We start from the raw sequence: 23,020 nt of genomic DNA on the forward strand, positions 1-23,020 counted from the left end.
TCAGGTCAAATCAATCTAGGTTTGCAGCCAAACCTAAACTTTGACACTCACTAGTGTACTCAAGTTCCTTGAGTCAGGAGTCTCTAATTCCTGATGCTTAAAGTGGACGCAATAGTACTACCTAGTTTAAAGACTATTGAGAAGATTAAGTGAAATAAGGTATATGAAAAACACTTAGAACAGGATCTGGGACCTAACATCAAATAGTTGTTGATAGTGATTGCTATTATTGTTGTCAAAAGTCTGGACTGTTTTAAAACTTACCCAAATCCTATACATATTTCACTTCTTTTGCATGATACTTAATAAAGATATGAATGTGATTTTAGAGTGAACTTGTCCGGCTAAGTCAGGAAAGAATTTGTTTCATGGAAAAAATTTCTATTCAAGTTCTTTTATTGTTTCTGTTTCAGAAAATATTTAAACAAATTTGAACATCTAAACAAAGAAAGTTTTAAAGCCAAACATCTAAGTGCTCATAGTCTCCTCTGAGCATTTTTCAACAATGTTGGGCCCAAAGCCAGAGTATGTTACAACCCTTTTGAACCCACCCCACCCTGCCCCAACAGCAGGCCTCCCCCAGAGAAAAGAATTTGATACAATGCCAATAAGAGAATCTTCCTCTTAGAATATCTTAAAGCTTTCATCCTTTTTGTTTTTCTTAAAAAAAAAAAAAACAAAAAAAAACTAAAAATTTGGGTGTAACAAACTTCAAGATGTCCAAATGCACAGAGCCCAGAGAAATAAATATTGAAAATATAAAAATCTTTGGTTCAGAGGCATGTAGATGAAGGACCTGGGCCTGAGGTCCTTGCTGTAGAATAATCCAGACAACCACAGGGCTGGATTCCTGTCCACTCCTAAGCCTTCCTCCCAGTTCCCACATCTTTAAAGGAGTAGCTGGTCACTCTTCTGTCAATGTCCTTTGGGGGAAGCACAATAACTCAAGGCCATCCAATGGGCAGTTGGGTGAAGGGTCATCCATTCATTTTTCACTCTGTTACCAGGGCATGCAGGGGTGGGGCAGGAAGAGGAGAGTGCAGACATGACTTAAGAGTACTGGTAGAGTTCCGGAAGCTACACCCTGTAAACTTGGTGAAGGAAGGATGTGGAAAGGATGGTCCCTTGTAGGTCCTCCAGCGTTCTGAGGAAGTTCTAGCACTTCCTCTTTATTCCACCATCCACCTCCTCCTTTTGCTGGACGGACTGTTGGGAACATGTAAGGCATTTGATATACTCTATAGGGGGGTAAAATCAAGATTTTCTATGGACAGCTGTTTCTTTATTCTGAACCACAAGTTTTACCGCCATTTTCCCATTACTGTGAAGCCAAGAAGACAAACAGGAGCTTAGAATTGCACCTTGTTCCACTGACAGGACTCCAAGTGGTGAAATCCTTTCTCTAAAGTTGTACAGCTTACTAATTGTGTCTAGAGCACAGATTTTTTTTTAACTTTCCTCCAAGTGCAATTTTCCCAGGCTACACAGTGATAGCAACTTTTCGCCACCAACACCTTAACCTTCAAGTCTCTTTCTCTGAATTGACTTTCAGTATTCTGCTCTTCAGGCTAAACTTGAACCAAAGTCCCACAGGGCAATACCCCCTCTGGTCCATTTGCTTTGAACACCAACCTCCTTCTGGATTCACTTCTCCCCATACAGAGGCTGGACTCAGGGTCTAGCTCATAGCTTTCCTGGTATACTTGGCCTTGTCTGGGTCTCTCCAACCTTCAGCTTTTCCCACCATATTCTAGGCTGCTAGAACCCTGGCTGGGTTCAAATGACCTTAGCTAGGTTCTAAGTGCTACTCAAAACACTCTTGCTCATCCTTCCATGTGCTTACTTCCAGATTCACCATTGAGACCGGGCTAAGATTTTCTCCCTGCCCAGGTCTCTTCACCATCCTCTTGCCTGCTCCCATGTCCCTGACATGCCTAGAGAACTGAACCACAGCATATTAAGAGCAAGTAGATCTATCAAAGACTATGTCATTCAATGCTCTCATTCTACAGAGAAGGAATCAAAGATCACAGATGCTCAGAAATTAATGAGTACTTCAAAGCACCTGGCCTATGCCTTACCTTCAGGCAGGCAAAATATTACGTCCATGTTTGAGATGAGGCACTAGAGATCCAAAAACGTAATGTCATTTCTTTGAGGTCACAGAGCCAGCCAGGCAGATTTTAGAGCAATACTCTCTTCCTTTTGATTCCCCGCCTTCCAGATGCTCTCTAACTAGACATCCTCTTCACTTTCAAGTAACTTTTGTACAACTTACAATTAATTTACACTGGTGATCTACTTTTAATTTTTTTTTTTTAATTTTTTGAGGAACCTCCACACTGTTTTCCAGAGTGGCTGCACCAGTTTGCATTCCCACCAAAAGTGCAAGAGGGTTCCCGTTTCTCCACATCGTCTCCAGCTTCTATAGTCTCCTGCTTTGTTTATTTTAGCCACTCTGACTGGTGTGAGGTGGTATCTGAGTGTGGTTTTGATTTGTATTTCCCTGATGAGGAGCAACATTGAGCATCTTTTCATGTGCCTGTTGGCCATCTGGATGTCTTCTTTAGAGAAGTGTCTATTCATGTTTTCTGCCCATTTCTTCACTGGATTATTTGTTTTTCAGGTGTGGAGTCTGGCGAGTTCTTTATAGATTTTGGATACTAGCCCTTTGTCCGATATGTCATTTGCAAATATCTTTACCCACTCCGTTGGTTGCCTTTTAGTTTTGTTGACTGTCTCCTTTGCTGTGCAGAAGCTTTTTATCTTCATGAGGTCCCAATAGTTCATTTTTGCTTTTAATTCCCTTGCCTTTGGAGATGTGTCAAGTAAGAAATTGCTGCGGCTGAAATCAGAGAGTTTTTTTCCTGCTTTCTCCTCTAGGGTTTTGATGGTTTCCTGTCTCACATTCAGGTCCTTTATCCATTTTGAGTTTATTTTTGTGAATGGTGTAAGAAAGTGGTCTAGTTTCATTCTTCTGTATGTTGCTGTCAAGTTCTCCCAGCACCATTTGTTAAAGAGACTGTCTTGTTTCCATTGGATATTCTTTCCTGCTTTGTCAAAGATTAGTTGGCCATATTTTTGTGGGTCCAATTCTGGGTTCTCTATTCTATTCCATTGGTCTATGTGTCTGTTTTTGTGCCAACACCATGCTGTCTTGATGATTACAGCTTTATAGATCTACCCTATGACCCAGCAATAGCACTGCTAGGAATTTACCCAAGGGATACAGGAGTGCTGATGCATAGGGGCACTTGTACCCCAATGTTTATAGCAGCACTCTCAACAATAGCCAAATTATGGAAAGAGCCTAAATGTCCACCAACTGATGAATGGATAAAGAAATTGTGGTTTATATACACAATGGAATACTACGTGGCCATGAGAAAGAATGAAAAATGGCCTTTTGTGGCAATGTGGATGGAACTGGAGAGTGTTATGCTAAGTGAAATAAGTCATACAGAGAAAGAAAGATACCATATGTTTTCACTCTTATGTGGATCCTGAGAAACTTTACAGAAGACCATGGGGAGGGGAAGGGGAAAAAAAAAAAAAAAAGCTAGAGAGGGAGGGAGCCAAATAATAAGAGACTCTTAAAAACTGAGAACAATCTGAGGGTTGATGGGGGGCGGGAGGGAGGGGAGGGTGGGTGATGGGTATTAAGGAGGGCATCTGTTGGGATGACCACTGGGTGTTTTATGGAATCCAATTTGACAATAAATTTCATATTTAAAAAATAAATAAATAAATAAATAAATAAATAAATAAATAACACTGGTGAGCAAACCAGAAAGGTACACTGCTTAAAATCAGACTTTCTATGGCACTTTACATTTTTCTATGACTTTGGTGGGAAATTAATAATTAATTAGAGGCTAGGAACACTCATTTTTTTGCAGCCCTCACAAAGAAATGTCCTATAATTAAATGCTACTGGAACAGTCACAGGCACACAGAATGTGGATCTGGCCTATATCTCTTCTTGGAGCTCTCTTAAAAAGGAGGCATTCATATATACCTACATGGAAAACAATTCAAGTTGGCCATTTCTTGGGACTTCCTGTTTTGTTTTCATTTTATTTCTAATAAAACATCTCTCCCCAAATTGTTTCCTGAGGATGGTTTTGGTTCTTCCGTGATTCTGTCCAGACAGCTGTCCTGGTCAGGCACCTTAATTTCAGTAAGAGGATCATAATCTTACCGTTGACTCTACTGATTGCCAAAGATTTGGATCTGGTTTTAATTAGCAACTCAGAACATCTCAATTCCAAGTTTTGATAAATATTACAACTTTCAATTCTCTGTGGTACAAGACAGATCCAAAGTTCAGCTACAAAAATGGAACTTGACAAAGGCACATAATCCATCATTCTGCTGGAGATTAGAAATTTTGCCCTTGGCTCAAGCAGACTGTCCAGAAAACATGGCTGTACTGTTAGGTTTCCTTTCCTCCCTCAAGTCACTAGTCAGCCACAAGGCTACATTTTGAAATTATATTTTCAATTGAAAAATCTGAAAGAAAAAGCCATCTAAATTCTGTATTCTATATAACCCTACTGAAGCAATGGCCCAGAATCTGAGGGGAGGCCTAGTCAAAGAAACATAGTCCAGCAACCAACAACTAATTTAAAAATAATGCAGACTCAGGGCACCTGGGTGGTTCAGTCAGTTAAGCATCAGACTTCAGCTTGGGCCATGATCTCCTGGTTCATGAGTTCAAGCCCTGTGTCAGGCTCCGTGCTGGTAGCTCAGAGCCTGGATCCTGCTTCGGATTCTGTATCTCCCTCCCTCTGCCCTTCCCCCACACGTGCTCTGTCTCTGTCTCTCTCTCTCAAAACTTAAAACATAAAAAATTTTAAAAATAATGCACTCTTGTGTTTCTTAAACACAGCAAAGTTAATACACAGTTCATAGCAATATTTATTAAAATGTCATCTATAAGTTGGTTGACCTTAAAAAAAAAAAAAGCCAGCACTTTTAGCAGCAAAATAAGTTTATTTGGGAATACCAGAGAACTGCAATTTGGGACAAGCAAACTATGGCAAACCACAGGTAAGACCAGATAACCGGGGAGACTAACTTGCTTTTATGGAGGAAAGAAGGAAGTCAGGAGTGACTGCTTCCAAGAGTTCAGGTCACAGCTTTACTCTAGCTGAGTGAAGCAGTTTCTCACTGGCTGGAATGTTGCTGGACATGGAGAAATTCTTCTCCTCCTGCTGGAGTATGAATGGTAGTGTGTTAAAGCTCCATTTTTAATCAGGTTTTATCTTCACAAGTTCATTATCATTTTTTAATGTTTATGTATTTTTGGGAGGGGGGGTGGGGAGTGGTAGAGAAAGAGGGAGACAGAGGATCCAAAGCAGGCTCTGCGCTGACAGCACAGAGCCCGATGTGAGGCTCGAACTCATTAATGATGACCTGAGACTGAAGTCAGACACTTAACCAACCTGTGTCACCCAGGCGCCCCACATGTACATTATCTTGATTGCAATGATAATTTCATGACTGTCTACACATATAAAAACTCATCAAATAGTACACATTAAATATGTACAGTTTATTGTATGTCAGTTATACCTCAATGAAGCTGTAAAAAGTAATAAAACTACTGGAAAAAATGCCATCTGTGATCAACCATCTTACCCTGTAGTTCCCACCAATTCTCTCAACTCCTAAATCTCTAGGGAAGTTCCTGACTTGTCCTATCCTGCCCACCCATTATTCTTCACGATCCTACCCCCTTTCCTATCAATTCTTCATCATGAAGCCTCAGAAGAACTGATCTACTAAAGGCAGGACACCACTTAGACAACAGGGGAGAAGGAAGAAAACAGATTAGCTAAAGCCAGACTCCTCCCTGGAAAGCAGTAGGGGCATGAGGAGAGGCTAGGAACACTCATATTTTTTTTTTTTTTTTTTTTTTTTTTTTGCAGCCCTCACAAAGCATTTTGTTCTCTTTGTGTTTCTTTCATGCCTCATGGCTTCTTCAAGCCAAAACTCCTCCAAAACTCCTTAAAGGGTTTCTCTCCCAATCTTAATTCACACATATCTTGGCTCCCATCCCTCTCCCTTTCCTCCTAATTAGTCATCAACAAAATCCAAGGGGAAAAAAGTCTGCAAAGGCAGAACTGTCTTTAAACAGTAGAGAAGGAGAAGAAACTTAGTGAGCAAAACCAAAGCAGAGAGAGGGAAAGGCTGGCATTAATTATTTATAATTAATAAATTTCACCATCACCAATCCCTGTAGGGATTAAACAAGAGAGTACATCATCTGTTACATCACTGTGTCCTCTTTCTGTGAACACAGGAAAACATTTACATGTATCAAGAAAAGCTGTGTTCCCACCAAACAGTAGATTTATCTTCATGGATATTGAAAATCCTCCTCTGTACCTACACAGGTCATTCAGAAGTCTACAGCCACGTTTACACTATAATCTTAGTAACATGCAGTGTAGTGTCTTTAGCATGCAAACCTATCTGCTAATATCATATCTGATTGGTATTTTCTATGTCTATTTCTCTATTTACTCTCTACGCAATTTTATAAATGGCTTCAGATCCATTGTGGAATGAGGTGATGTGCTGAATGAATGAATGAATGAATGAAAACACACATAACTTTCCTTCTATCTCCTTTACAAGGTTACACATGCCGTTTCCCTTGCCTTTTACATTTCAGCTCCACTGTATTCTAAACCCATTCCTGTCCTGGGTTCTCTTCTTTCTCTCAGTGACCTAGGGTCTCAGTTAGACATCATCTTCAGCCTCTTCTGTGCTTTCTCTCTCAGGCAGTCACTAAAACCTGTCAGTTCTCACTTCATTTACTGCTGCACATCATTCCCCCTTTCCATTCTCAAGGAAAAGTTCTTGTTCAGGTCCTCGTTACCTCATTCCTAGACTATTGCAATATTTTCCTAACTAATCTCCTCGGCTGCAGAACTTCTCCACTCCAAATCATCCTACAGATGCTGGATCATTATTCCTAAATGCATAGAAACTCTCTGGCCTTTCCTAAATGTAAACCACCAATTAATACTTTATAAAAATATATATGTGAAGATTCTTTTAAATCTAAGCTATCTTTGAGGCTTTCTAGATGGTCTCTAGGTAACTAAAAAGATTTATCCAGTTATCTTATAAAAGATGGTCCCTAGGTAATGAAAAAGATTTATCCCCTCACCCTATTATTATAAATAATAAGGTATGTTTCATGCTCTTTATATTTTAATTAGCTCTATCAGCTATATGAGTCACTGAAATAATTGTGTCAATGCCTGCTTTCTGAATCCAGATGCCAAATGAGCCTTTCCTTTATTAGGCAAAAACCAGACTAACTCTCTATTTTGGACATTCTGACCTACACTAACCCTTTCTCACAATTTGTGCATAAAGGACAATGTTATATTTTAACAGTACTTATTCCAAACTAGGAGTTTATCATAAACCCATTGCTTATGTTTCTCTTGACCCCTCATCTAAGGCTTCTCCACCTCGTTTATCTGCTGGAAGCAACCCAACCATAAGCAGCACTTTAGCCAGTTGATTATCACCTATTAAATTCTTGTGTTGCCTGCTTCCAACACACTAGTTAAATGCTGCTTTGATCTAAACCCAATAACCCTCCCTTCCATTCCTTTTTTTTTTTTTTAATTAAAAAATTTTTAAAGAAATCTCTATACCCAACATGGGGCTCAAACTCACAATCTCAAGATCAAGAGTCACATGCTCTATAGACTGAGCCAGCCAGGCACCCTACCCCTACCCCTTTGCCTTCCCCTTCCCCTCCCTTCCCTTCTGTTTTTGAGAGAGAATCCCAAACAGACTCCACACTCAGCACAGAGCCTGATTCAAAGCTCAATCACATGACCAGGAGATAAGGACAGATTTTGATCACTTGAAATCAAGAGTCAGACACTTAAAGAACTGAGTCACCCAGGCATATCACCCCATTCCCTTGTGAACATAAGCAAATCTCATGACATCACACTTTCTGTTCTGATTTGATGTTTAACCCTCATGACAATGATACATTTGGTGATTGCTCACATCTTAAAAATAATCAGTGTAGGGCCCCTGGGTGGCTCAGTTGGTTAAGCATCTGACTTCAGCTCAGGTCCTGATCTCAAGGTTTGTGAATTTAAGCCTCGCATCGGGCTCTGTGCTGACAACTCAGAGCCTGGAATCTGCTTCAGATTCTGCGTCTCCCTCTCTCTCTGCCCCTCTCCCGCTCACACTCTGTCATTCTCTCTCAAAAATAAACATTAAAAAAAATTTTTTAAAGAAAAAAAAAGAACAATCAATGTACACTTTGTTGTATGAGTATACAACACTTTGTGTTGTATGAGCAATAGATTCTAGCTATTCTGTTACCAATAGCTCATTCTTCTCAGACAGCTCTAACATGAGTATGCCACACTTAAGACAGGTCTAAGCTGATGTTTTTCATGATTTTGATATGTTGTTTTTAAGAAGGAGGGGTTTCTAACCTCTTTGGAAACTCCAACCAAACATTAAAAAAATAAATTAATATCTACTTATTGGAAACAATTTAATATCTAAAGGAAATTAATTTTAAAGTTAAAATATTTGAGGGAATATTTAAAGAAATATGTCACTGACATACCACTCCTAAAACTCTAAGAACATAAAATGAGCTAATGGTATTTGACAATAAAAACTGTTCCAGTTTTCCATTTTCATGGAATCTGTCAGAATCCCCATAAATTTGCAATGTATAAAATTGTTGCATAAAGCCCTGTGAGATTCAGCTTGACTCTTTTCCTGGCAGATTGCATTTGGCCTTGTCAGATATGATCAGGTAGATATGTGATCACAGGTCCAACAGATGTGAGCTGCCATTCCAAAAGGTACATAGTTGAAATTATCACTACATGATATAGATTTAGGAGATCAAATATATTCAAACAGACCCCAATGAAAGTCAGCCTTGAAACTACACTGGGTTCAAGCCACACACTGGGCATAAAGCTTACTTGAGAAAAAAAAATGCAATGCAATGCAATACATTTTGAGATGCTTGGCTGGCTCAGTCTGTAGAGCACTAGACTCTTGATCTCTGGGTTGTGAGGTCAAGGCCCACATTGGGCGTGGAGTCTGCTTTAAAAAAAAATTAAAAAAATACACTGAAAAGGGCTATTTCAGGTACTCTTAACCACAAATATTGTTCTCAAGTTCCAAGACATATATTGTAGACACATGTGGGCCAGCAAACATACTTACGATCTGTATCCTATAGTCTAGACCACTGTGTATCTGCCCAAGACTCACTAAAAGTCCTCCAGAAGCAAGACAACTTCTGGAAGCCATCAGCTTACCTCCCAATCCTCTATGGATGAAAAAGTTGACACCAAGTATAGTTTCCTCTCAACACTTTGGATGAATATCCATGACTGGGTCAAAGGATTTATCAATCAACTTAAGACTTATTGTTTGTCTCTCCTTTATTTCTTTCCTTTTGTGTTGATCTGTTTTGCTCTCTTCTCAACTACTTTCTTTCCCATAAAGTTCTCTAAACTAAATTTGCCTTTCGCAAAGAATTGCAGTGACCACCCAGTTTTCTAAATATCAAATTAATCTATAGCTTCAAAATTCACTAAAATATATATATTTTTAACTTTGATACATCTCTATATTTCAGTGGGAATCAAGACCCCAACCAATTAGCTGCTGTTACAGATATTTTTCAGAACTTCAAAGGGATGCATGGACATCAGAAAATAAGGAGACATGTGACCAATTAGGCAAATTGGTCCAAATTATTTTTCCATAAAACTATGCAGGAATAACTGCATGATTTCCTCTTAATTCTCCCAGGGATTTTGTTCTCTACAATTAGACCGTTAAGATCAGACTGTTATTAGTACCTATTCTCATTAAACAGCACCTCAATGGATATCCTTGAGTCTATTCTTTTAAATGTTTATTGTTTATTTTGAGAGAGAGAGAGTAAGTTTGACCATATGCTTGTAGGGGAGGGGGAGTGGCAAAAAGAGAGGGAGAGAGAGAATCCCAAGCAGGCTCCACACTGTCAACACAGAGCCTGATGCAGGGCTTGAACCCATAAACCATGAGATCATGACCTAAGATGAAACCAAGAGTCAGATGCTTAACCAACTGAGCCACCCAGGTGCCCCACCTGGAGTCTATTTTTGAATAATGAAACAACCTTCTTGTCTTTAACATACTAAAACGGAATCTATTTTCTCGACATGGTAATATGGCCTTTCCAAGCATTTAAACCCATTCAACCATTTACTTACATTTTGAGAGCTTTACAAGATAACTTGCCAAGAGTTATCCAATACAGATTTTGTTGGCCTATACAAGGATTCCTGAACTATAATGTAAGATTCATAATTTATGTCTGATAACAGCCCCCAAAATAAAATAAGAAAACTCAATCTTGAGTTGCTTAAGAGGCTAATATAAATTTATTGGTTAAAATAGTCCTAAATAATAAAATTGCCCTAGTCTATTTCCTAGTCAGCCAAGATAAAGTCTCATAATATTTAATGCATTTTTCTATAACTGGATAAATACATCAAAAAAGACAAAATAATCAGTAAAGGGGATAATAGTCACTCGGTTAATTAAAACTTATCAAACCAATCCTGTGAGATTTACTCTTCTGATTAGGCTTAGACTGACTAAAAAATGAATGCAAAACAGATTCCAATTTTTTTTCATATTTGTAATTACCCTCATACATGTTTACCTTGTTCCACTCTTAACTGTTGACACTGCCCCAGAAAGACACACAGGCCCTCGAGAAAACTGATTCTTTAGGAGTTTGCTTTGAGAAAATTGTGTTCTTGCTTGTTTACTGTCTTTCTCTTCCATTAGAAACATAAGTTCCGGGGCGCCTGGGTGGCGCAGTCGGTTAAGCGTCCGACTTCAGCCAGGTCACGATCTCGCGGTCCGTGAGTTCAAGCCCCGCGTCAGGCTCTGGGCTGATGGCTCGGAGCCTGGAGCCTGTTTCCGATTCTGTGTCTCCCTCTCTCTCTGCCCCTCCCCCGTTCATGCTCTGTCTCACTCTGTCCCAAAAGTAAAAAAATAAACGTTGAAAAAAAAAAAAAGAAACATAAGTTCCATGGGGCGCCTGGGTTGCTCAGTTGGTTAAGCATCTGACTTCGACTCAGGTCATGATCTCACGGTTTGTGGGTGCAAGCCCTGCGTCGGGCTCTGTGCTGACAGCTCAGAGCCTAAAGCCTGCTTCAGATCCTGTGTCTCCCTCTCTCTCGGCCCCTTCCCGACTAGTTCTCTCTTTCCCTCTCTCAAAAATAAACATTAAAAATTTTTAAAAAGAAAAAAGAAACAGAAGTTCCAGGAGAAGAGGGTTTGTCTTTGTCTTATTCACCACTATGCCCTCAGTGCCTAGGTGTAATAATGCCTGGCATGCAACAGATGGTCAAAAAGAATTTGCTGAATAAATAGGTTTCCCTCTTCTGCATGGATGGAGGACGATACAGAAGTATTCTCCACACTGGGAAGAACAGCCCAGCTGCATCTTCGTAGTGACCACATGTATAGTCTGCCATTGGTCAGGCAGAGCAAGCAGTGTTCCACTCTCAGCAGCACCTGTCAGAACCAGGAGCTCAGGACCTTGGCTTTGTCACCCACTGTAACTTCAATAACCAAGACTGGGTCTTGAACACAAGTGTGCATCTCTGGAAATCCCAAGATTTATTTGGGGAGAAAGACATCGGAAGACCTTGGCCCTCTGGTAATCAACTGCCATCATGATGTGGATATGTATGTTAATGGAATCATAGTTGTGTTTACCAGCTTTAGACACTGGGATTCCACTTCTATTTCCCATTTTGAATATGTATAATCAGCCTCCTTGACTCAATTATAAATTTCTCAAAGGCAGGCATTTAATATGAATGAGGAGTTTTATTGATTGATGAGAGAATGAGAATAGCCCTTGCAGGTTTAAATCAAGAGAAAGAAAGAACAATTAAAAGCAGGTCAAGACCTATCTTATCCTATGCTCTTCTCATAAGAGCTCAGAAAATATTTTTTTTTTCTTTTTTAAGAGAGAAAGAGCACAAATGGGGAAGAGGGGTGCAGGGAGAGAGGCAGAGAATCCCAAACAGGATCCATTCAGCATGGAGGCTGATGCAAGGCTCAATCTCACAATCATGAGATGACCTGAGCTGAAACTGAGTCAGACACTTAACCCAGGTGCCCCCAAAATAATTTTAAAACCATATGATATAGGAAGATGCAGCAGCCTGAGGTAATATAATTCAACATCCAACGTGATCTGGTGGTGGTATCTGCTCATTATCTTTCAGAATAGCCAAAGACAAGCTTCTTTTTCCTGCTTGTTATTCAGAGACAGTAGCCTAAAAAGAACTTGACAAGAGTAATGGATCAAACTTGATTTAGCTGCTGACTTCTTGTGTGATCCTAATTCCAATATTTAACTTCTTTCCAACTGTATTTCCTCTTCTGCCAAACAAGGATATTTGGCTGTGTCACACAGAGTTGTTATAAAAGATCATAATATAGAAAGGCATTTAGAATGTAAACTATTCTATATTAAAATGTTCTAGGGGCGCCTGGGTGGCTCAGTCCCTTAAGCGGCCGACTTCAGCTCAGGTCATGATCTTGCGGTCCGAAAGTTCAAGCCCCGCGTCGAGCTCTGTGCTGATAGCTCAGAGCCTGGAGCCTGTTTCAGATTCTATGTCTCCCTCTTTCTCTGACCCTCCCCAGTTCATGCTCTGTCTCTCTCTGTCTCAAAAATAAATAAATGTTAAAAAAAAAAAAAAAAAAAAAAGAAAATGTTCTGGCATCCCTTCAGTCATTGAATGCATTCTAAGCAGTATTATGTTGTGGGCCATTTGCTATCACTGAAAAAAAACAGATGGTCCTCTATGTTACAAATTTATACAGATGACAAGGTCATTGTTTTGCAAAAATACACTGAAAGCAAAGAATCCCCTGCATAAAGTATTACTAAGAGGGAAGCCATTATTTCAGCCCAGAAAGACTCAGCTACAATTTCCGCAGGATTTCCAAAAGTGGAAGAGAAATCAGCGTACTGGGATTATTGAAAGCTACATCTGGCTCAGGCAAGCAGTTTACCTGTTTGCTTTTATTTTGACTCCTGGCTCAGAGCAGACAGTATTCTTGCCACCGATGCCTACAGACCGATATTACTCAGTTACTGTCAGCATCTCGCTGATGCAGAAACATCATAAGGGAAGCATTTCTACAGAGTTGGTTAAAAATGTAATGGATTGGGGTGCCTGTCTGGTTCAGTAAAAAGTGCACGTGACTCTAGATCTCAGGGTCATGAGTTCAAGTCCCACGCTGAGTGTAGAAATTACATACACACTACCTACATAAATATTTTGAAAACTGAATGGATTAATCAATGAATGCCAGAAAATTTTTGTAAATAAGACATATGCACAGGACATAAGATATAAAGATTTGAAAAAGTTTGGAATTCCAAAAAGTTTCAAGTATTTCCTGTTTTTCTTATTATCATCAAGCAGTACAGTTTGGTGTTTGGTAAATACAAGTCTAATTAAGAAAAAGACACAATTTGGGACTGCTGGGTGGCTCAGCTGGTTGAGAGGCTGACTTTGGCTCAAGTCATGATCTTGAGGTTTGTGGGTTCAAGCCCCACCCTGGGCTCTGTGCTGAGAGCTCAGAGCCTGGATCCTGCTTAGGATTCTGTGTCTCTCTCCCCCTCATGCTCTGTCTCTCAAAAAATGAACATTAAAAAAAAAAAAAAAAGCACACAATTTTATTTGCTGGTTAGAGAAGCACAGGGAAGCCATGAGGCATAATTTGAGAATTGGAGAATAAGGAGTGTCAGGCAGATGTTAAATAGTAAACACTTAGAAGGTTTTCTGTTTTGTCTTAAAAGATTTTGCAGATGAATATTCTGTTTTCACCTCACATAGTCTAAGGTTTGAGCTCTTTTAAATCAACAGACAGCGTCTCTGCCTGAGTTCTTCGTTGCTGCAAGTTGAGCAAATATTCCATCCCCTCTTAAGAAAATGAAAAACAACTATGTAGCATTATTCTCTTGACTACTGTTGAAATATACAATGCAACTGTATATCTATATATCAATATGTTAAAACTACACAGCACCTGCTTGAGAATGTCCTCTAAGTGGGTGCATTTTCGGATGAGAAGATGCCATGGTATGAGAAAAAGGTGCTCCTCTTACTGATGAATTCTGCCTGAGCCAGAGCAGTTGGGCAAGCTCCCATTGGCTTCCTTGGCTGCAACCCTTTTTGCAGTGCACAAACCTTACAACTGTATAGAATAATTCAACAGTACTCAAAGATAATCATTATCACAGGTTGGCTTCCTGGAAACAACACTGTCCCACATCTGTCTGTGTTTTAGAATTTACAAAGCCCTTTTAATATTATCTTAATTTCTTCAAGAATCACTAAAGGAGATATTACTTCTATTACTTAGATAAAGAAGCTTAGATAGGTTAAAGTACATGGCTAGTAAGTGACAAGACTGGGCATTACAGAACAAGCCTTTTATTTCACAATGTCCTTGCTCTAACAGCACCAGATCTGTTTCTTTTTTTTTTTTTTTTTTTTTTAACGTTTATTTATTTTTGAGACAGAGAGAGACAGAGCATGAATGGGGGAGGGGCAGAGAGAGAGGGAGACACAGAATCGGAAGCAGGCTCCAGGCTCTGAGACATCAGCCCAGAGCCCGATGTGGGGCTCGAACTCACAGACCGCGAGATCGTGACCTGAGCTGAAGTCGGACACTTAACCAACTGAGCCACCCAGGCGCCCCAGATCTGTTCCTTCTTTATTCTTGTTTAAACACATCAGATTTTTTGACCATTTTTGATACATCTGTTTCCTCCACACTTACAAGCATCTTTGTAGAACCCTCAGTCCCATGTCTTTCTAGAGCTTGGAGACCCCAAATCCAGACACCATAATATAGATCAAGTCACTTGTCAAGAGCCTTGATGGACTGAGAGTGTTGTGAGGAGATTCAAAGCACCAAAAAGTGCAGCCCCATGGCTTGAGTCAAGTATTGATCTCAGATGGATAGGTATTCATTGTTATTAAACCTTACCTGTGTTTGCTTCTCTTGAGAACACAGCACTACTATTTAACACTATAATTTGACATCGTTCGTCAGATTGTTAATGCCATAACCTCAGGCTTTCCTTATTTTGTACCTGTAGCATTTCATTTTGGATCCTCAATGCCCACTTCAACTTGATCACTTATCGTATTCATTTTTAATATTTTTTCCAGTATTTGATTAACAACTATTTTCTCCTCCTGCCTGGTTTAGCAGCACTACAAATTTAGCTAACTACAAATTTAGCTAACATTGATAGGACCCCTCTCAAAGGTGTTCAATTGGGTAAGACAATGTCTCTAAATGCATTAGGGCAGGAGTCCACAAACTTTTTTCTATAAGATGCCTGAGAGTGAACATTTTAGATTTTGCAGGCCCTATGGTTTCTGTTGCAACTAATCCACTCTGCCATTATAGCACAAAACCAGCCATAGATAATACATAAGCAAACAGGCATGACTCTGTTCCAATACAGCTTGTTTTATGGACACTAAAATTTGAATTTCATATCTTTTTGACAGGTCACAAAATACTATTTTCCTTTCAAGTTTTTTTCTGGCCATTTAAACATCCAAAAACCATTCTTAGCTCACAGACTGTACAAAAGCAGGCTATGACAGGGTGAGGTTTGGTAGCCTTGACACAGAGATCAATACTTATATATCTGCTAGGGGGTTAATATGTGAAATATATAAAGAACCCATACAATTTATTAGCAAAAAACCCCAAACAATCCGATTAAAAAATGGGCAGAGGAACTGAATATTTTTCTAAAGAAGACACACAGATGGCCAACAGACACATGAAAAAGTGCTCAATATCATTAATCATCAGGGAAATACAAATCAAAACCACAATGAGATGTCACCTCACACCTGTTAGAATGGCCATCATCTAAAAGACAAGATATGGGGCACCTGGATGGCTCAGTAGGTTAAGCGTCTGACTTTGGCTCAGGTCATGATCTAATGGCTCGTGAGTTCAAGCCCTGCCATTGGGCTCAGTGCTGACAGCTCAGAGCCTGGAGCCTGCTTCAGATTCTGTGTCTTCCTCTCTCTCTCTGCCTCTCCCCCCACCTCGTGCTCTCTCTCTCTCTCAAAAATAAATAAACATTTAAAAAAATTTTTAATAATCAAAAAAAAGATAAGATATAGCGAGCGTTACCAGGGATGTAAAAAAAAAAGGGAACTCTCAGGCACTTTTGGTGGGAATGTAAATTGGTGAGGCCACTGTAGAAAACTATATGAAGGACCCTCAAAAAAATTAAAAACAGAACTATCAATTGATCTAGCAATTCCACTTCTGGGTACTTATCCAAAGGAAATGAAATCACTATGTTGAACAGATATCTGCATCCCCCTGTTCCTTGAAGTATTATTTACATTAGCCAAGACAGAAACAACCTAAGTGTCCACTGACAGACAAAGAAAATGTGGGGATACTTGGGTGGCTCACTTGGTTAAGTGTCTGACTCTTGATTTCAGCTCAGGTCATGATTTCAGGGTTCGTGCGATCAAGCCTACGCCCAGCTCCCTGCTGATTGCATGGGGCCTGCTTGGGATTCTCTCTCTCTCTCTCTGCCCCTCCCCAATTCGGGCACGTGCACTCTCTCTCTCTCTCCCTCTCTCAAAGTAAATAAATAAACCTTTTTAAAATTTTTTAAATGTTTTATTTATTTTTGAGAGAGAGAGAGAGAGAGAGAGAGAGAGAGAGAGGAAGCAGGAGCAGGGAGGGACAGATTGAGAGGGAGACAGAATCTGAAGCCGGCTCCAGGCTCTGAGCTGTCAGCACAGAGCCCGACATGGGACTCAAACTTACAAGTGGGGAGATCCTGACCTGAGCCAAAGTTGGACATTTAACTGACTGGGCCACCAGGCGCCCCAATGAACCTTTTTTTAAAGGAAAATGTGGTGTACACACACACACACACACACACACACACACACACACACACAAAGAGTATTATTTGGCCATAAAACAGAAGGAAATTCTGCCATTTGCTACAACATAGATAGACCTTGAGGGCATTACGCTAAGTGAAATAACTCAGACAAAGACATATACTAAATGATCTCACATACATCTAAAATCTAGCAGAACCAAGCTCATAGAGACAGAAAATAGACTGGGGGCTTCCAGAGGCAAGTGTGGGTGGGGTGGATGAAGGTGGTCAAAAGATGTAAACTTCTAGGTATAAGATGAATAAGTTCTGGGGATATAAACTACAGCATGGTGACTAAAGTTAACAAAACTGTATAATATATATGAAAATGGCTAATAGAGTAGACCTTAAAAGTTCTTATCACAAGAAAAAAATTTTAACTATGTGAGGTGATAGATATCACAGTACGCCTGATAAAGAATTCAAAGTAACGGTCAAAGTAACTAAACTTATTGTGTGGTGATCATTTCACAATATATACACATATCAAATCATCATGCTATAGTCCTAAAACTAATACAATGTTACATGTTAATTACATTTCAATAAAAACAGAAAAAAAGAAAAATAAGTCTACTATCTTCCTTAAATATTCTATTAATTTTATACACAGGTATAATCCAGATGATACGTTCTTATGAAAATCCATTGAAATATAAATATATAAGAATATGTTATAAATTTCACTATTAGAAGAGTTAATACCTATTTTTCTCAAACAATTCCAAAAAATAGAAAAGGAGAGAAAGCTTCTGAATTCATTCTATGAGGCCAGCATTATCTTGATACCAAAACCAGATAAAGACACTGCAAAAAAAGAAAACTACCAATATCTCTGATGAACATCAATGTAAAAATCCTGAACACAATATTAGCAAACTGAATCCAACAGTACATTTAAAAAATCATTCACCATGATCAAGTGGGATTTATTCCAAGGATGCAAGGGTGTTTCAATATTGTAAATCAATCAATATGATCCATCACATTAACAAGAGAAAGCACAAAATCCATGATTATCTCAATAGATGCAGAAAAAGCATTTGACAAAGTATAATATCCATTCATGATAAAAACTCTCAACAAAATAGGTTTAGAGGAAACATTATTATATCTCAACATAATAAAGGCCACTTGTGAAAAACCCACAGCTAACATCATACATAATGATGAAAAACTGACCGCTTCTCCTCTAAGGTCAGGCACAAGACAAATATGTCCATTGTCACCACTTCTATTCAACATAGTACTGGAAGTCCTGACCACAGCAATCAGACAAGAAAAAGAAATAAAAGGCATCCAGTGTGGTAAGAAAGAAGTAAAACTTTCACTATTTGCAGATGACATTATACCATACATAGAAAATCCTAAAGAATCCACCAAAAAACTACTAAAACTGATAAAAAAAATTCAGTAAAGTCACAGGATACAAAATTAATATATAGATACCTGTTGAATCTCTTTAAAATGAAGTAGCAGAAAGAGAAATTAAGAAAACAGTCCCATTTACAAGTGCCCCCAAAAGAATAAAATACCTAGGAATAAACTTAGCCAAGGAGGTGAAAGAAAACACTGCGCTCTGAAAACAAGAAAACACTGATAAAAGAAATTGTATATGACACAAATGGAAAGATATTCCATGCTCAAGGATTGGAAGAATTAATATTGTTAAAATGTCAATACTACCCAAAGGAATCTACAGATTCAATGCAATCCCTATCAAAATAACAACAGATTTTTCACAGAACTAAAACAATCCTAAAATTTGTATTTTTGGATTTGTATTTGGGATTTGTATTTTGGATTTGTATTTAAAAGACCCTAAATAGCCAAAGCAATCTTGAGAAAGAAGAACAAAGCTGGAGGTATCACAATCCCAGATTTCAAGATATAATACAAAGTTGTAGTAATCAAATCAGTATGATACTGGCATAAAAATAGACTCACAGACTGATAGAACAGAAGAGAGCCCAGAGATAAAACTACAGGTATATGGTCAATTAATCTATGACAAAGGAGGCAAGAACATACAATGGGGAAAACACAGTCTCTTCAACAAATGGTGTCAGGAAGACTGGATAGCTACATGCATAAGAATGAAACTGAACCACTTTCTTACACCATAGATAAAAACAAACACAAGAAAGATTAAAGACCTACATGTGAGACCTGAAACCATAAAACTCTCAGAAAAAAAACATAGGCAATAATTTCTTTGACATCAAGTACAAAAACATTTTTCTAGATATGTCTCCTCAGGCAAGGGAATAAAAAGCAAAATTCAACTATTGGAACTACACCAAAATAAAAACACATTTGCACAGCAATGCAAACAATCAACAAAAATCAAGGCAACCTACTGAATGGGAGAAGATATTTGCAAATATATATCTGATAAGGGGTTAATATCTAAAATATATAGGGGTGCCTGGATGGCTCAATCGGTTGAGCAACCAATTCTTGATCTCGGCTCAGGTCATGATCTCATGGTTTGTGAGTTCAAGCCCTACATTGGGCTCTTTGCTGATGGTGGAGAGTCTGCTCAGGATTCTCTGTCTCCCTCTCTCTCTGCCTCTCCCTCACTCATGTCTGTGCTCTTTCCCTCTCTCTCTCAAAAATAACATTGAAAAAAAATAAAGATTTACAAAATATATAAAGATCTTATACTTAACACCAAAAAAAAAAAAAATCCTTCAAATATTCTAATTTAAAAATGTGCAGATTACCTTAGTAGACATTTTTCCAAAAAAGATATACAAATGGCCAACTGACACATGAAAAGACGGCCAACATTGGTAACTGTCAGGGAAATGCAAATCAAAACCACAATGATTACCCTACACCTGCCAGAATGGCTAAAATAAAAAGCATAAGAAATAACAAGTATTGACAAAGATGTGAAGGAACCCTTGTGCACCGTTAAGAACGCAAAGTGTACAACCGCTGTGAAAACAACACGGAGTTTCCTCAAAAAATTAAAAATAATATTACCATATGATCCAGCAATTCCACTATTGGATATTTATCCAAAGAAAATGAAAATACTATTCTGAAAAGATATATGCACCCCTATGTTTACTGCAGCATTATTTACAATAGCCAAGATATAAAAGCAACCCACGTGTGCATCTGTGGGTGAATGGTTAAAGATGTACTGTATATATACAGAGATATAGATACAAATATAGATTATAGAATATTATACAGCCATAAAAGGGATGGTATCTTGCCATTTGCAACAACATGAATGGATCTAGAGGGTATAATACTGTGTGAAATAAGTCAGACTGAGAAAGACAAATACCATATGATTCCCCTCACATATGGAATTTAAGAAACAAAACAAGTAAACAAAGAAAAAAAGGGGAAAAAACAGACTATTAAATACAGAGAACAAAATGGTGGTTTCCAGAGGAAAGGTAGGTGGGGGGGTAGGTGAAACAGAATAAGGGTATACTTCTCGTGATGGGCACTGGGAAATGCAGAGAATTGTTGAATCATTATATTGTATAGCTGAAACTAATATAACATTGTGTGTTCATTAAAAATAAGTAAAATAAGTAAAATAAAAATAAAACCATTCTTAGTTCACAAGTTGTACAAAAGCAGGCCAGGGTTTGGCAAGGTTTGTTGGCCCTGATGTGGAAATCCATGTTTCTATTAACATTTTGTGAGCTAGGGGCGCCTGGGTGGCAGTCGGTTAAGCGTCCGACTTCGGCTCAGGTCATGATCTCACGGTTCGTGAGTTCAAGTCCCGCATCAGGCTCTGTGCTGACAGCTCGGAGCCTGGAACCTGCTTCAGATTCTGTGTCTCCCTCTCTCTCTGTCCCTCCCCTGCTTGTGTTCTATCTGTCTCTCTGTCTCTCAAAAATAAACAAACATTAAAAGAAAAAGAAGAAAAACAACATTTTGCGAGCTAGATAGGCACAACTGTAACTTTCATGCTCACTATTCTCAGTTCCCCAGGCAGTAAAATCACTAGAATCAAGTCCTAAAGACCAGAGATAAAAACTAATAAAAATGCATTCGATGAAATAAAGTTGAAATTATAATCTAGAAACAACTGCTCCCTTCAAGTGTAATTACATATCACTGTAGCTAAGAATATTCATTTATTCATATGAGGTTTCATATTCTCATATTTCCCTTTTCCCTTCAAACTTCAGTTTTATGAAGTGTTCACAGAAAAAAAAATAAATGAAAAGATTTTTGACTCCACATTAATAATAAATAGCCTCAGGCAGTGAATACTGGCCACTCCTGATGTTACCCTTGGCTCTGAAGTCTGATTGACCATGTCAAATTCTTCCTGTCTTGAGTGATTTTAATTCAGGCCCCCACCGTCCAGGTCCATGGTACTTGATTTCCATTTTGGTTACATGCTTCTGTAAGTTAAACAAATGATTTGAATTCAGGACAGTAGGTTCTAGACAAATCCTGTCTCAAGAGGAATTTCAAGCCGGCAGGGTAAACTAGGAAGGAGGAGAAAGAAATGGGTAAATTACCTGTGGTGAAAAATTTAAAGTGGCCTCTAGACTACTAGCCTCATTAAGAGTTCAGACCTAAAAACACTACACACTAGAAGACAAAAAAAAAATCTGTATCCTGTGGATTTAGCTATTTGGGGCTTTAGCTATGAGGTCTGGATTATAGACTGTTGTCTAAACCTTCCTAGTTTTCACCAGGCTGACTCTTGTGGTCTCAACCCCTTTGCCTCATTCTGCCCTCTAGTGCCTCTGCTCCTGGCTGCCTCTACCTCAGCTGGGGATTTCTTTTCTTTTTTTTTTTTTTTTTTTTTTTTGAGCTTATTTATTTATTTTTGAGAGAGAGAGAAAGAGCAGGGGAGGGGCAGAGAGAGGGAGAGAGAGAATCCCAAGCAGGCTCCGCACTATCAGTACAGAGCCCGCTCAACAGAGGGCTCAGACTCACAAACCGTAAGATCATAACCTGAGCCAAGGTTCGGACACTCAACTGACTCAGGTGCCCCTCAGCTTGGGATTTCTGGGTTTCTGCCTTTAACTCACTTCCGCCTCCATTGTGTGGCTGTCCCATGGCTGTCCCTTTGAATTAGGGAGACTCTTTCCTTGGTGTTCTGCTCTTTTCAAAGGGCATAGTTGAGTTCTTGGGGACAAGAAGAATGCAAATTAAAAATAGAAGGTACTACGTTTCTGTATCAAAGCAATAGTGAATATATAATACAAACATGAATCTATATATGTATATTTAATGCTGTTAGAGGTGTCAGGAAACATATTCTCACATAATGTAGGTACATGTGCAAATCAGAACACCGGATAGCCCTGTTGTGATACAATTTGACAACATACATCAAGAGCCATAAAACTGTTTGTATCCTTTAATTGCATAGCCCATTTCTAGGAATATAGCCTAGCAGAAGAAACTTAATATAGAAAAAAACTTTCAGCAGAAAGATATTCACTATAACATAATTATGACAGGACAAGGGAAACCCACATATCCAGCCAGGGGGGAAGACAATTGTTAACTAAGCTGCATATAGTTGATGAGTAGTGTTAGTGTCTATAATGCAAGAAAAGGCGAAAAAGCTACAAAATTGTATGTACAGAAAGATTCCCACTATTAAAAAGGGTATTTGCATAGGGAAAAAAGAAGAAAAATTCCAAATAATAGCTAATTTCTTCTTCATAGTTTTATGTACTTGATATTTACTACTGTATATACACTAGATAATCAGGGAGAAAATAAGTACGGCATTACATGGTATATAACACTGTACGTACACCAGAATAATCAGGGAAAAGGGTTAGTGATATATCGCTGACGGAAAAGAGCTGAACGTAAAGTTGCATATGCAAAATGAATGCAATGATTAAAAAAAAAACAGTCTACATCAAGGACATCAAACTAAATACCTACGAAAGCCAATAGGCAGCATAAACAAATAAAAGAAACCGCCGCACTGGGGGGGGGGGGGGCGCC

General features: G+C 38.8%; 1 long non-coding RNA gene across 1 annotated transcript; it reads right to left on the bottom strand.

Moving 5' to 3' along the window:
- Window positions 1-4,975: 4,975 nt before the first annotated feature.
- Window positions 4,976-21,720, bottom strand: LOC123583832. The gene is made up of 2 exons (XR_006705011.1): window positions 21,330-21,720; window positions 4,976-5,216 (listed from the first exon to the last, which is right to left on the bottom strand). It is a non-coding gene; the product is annotated as an uncharacterized LOC123583832 (long non-coding RNA).
- Window positions 21,721-23,020: the final 1,300 nt, after the last annotated feature.

Source organism: Leopardus geoffroyi, chromosome B3 (genome assembly GCF_018350155.1).
Source record: "Leopardus geoffroyi isolate Oge1 chromosome B3, O.geoffroyi_Oge1_pat1.0, whole genome shotgun sequence".
In the NCBI taxonomy this organism is placed as follows: Eukaryota; Metazoa; Chordata; class Mammalia; order Carnivora; family Felidae; genus Leopardus; species Leopardus geoffroyi.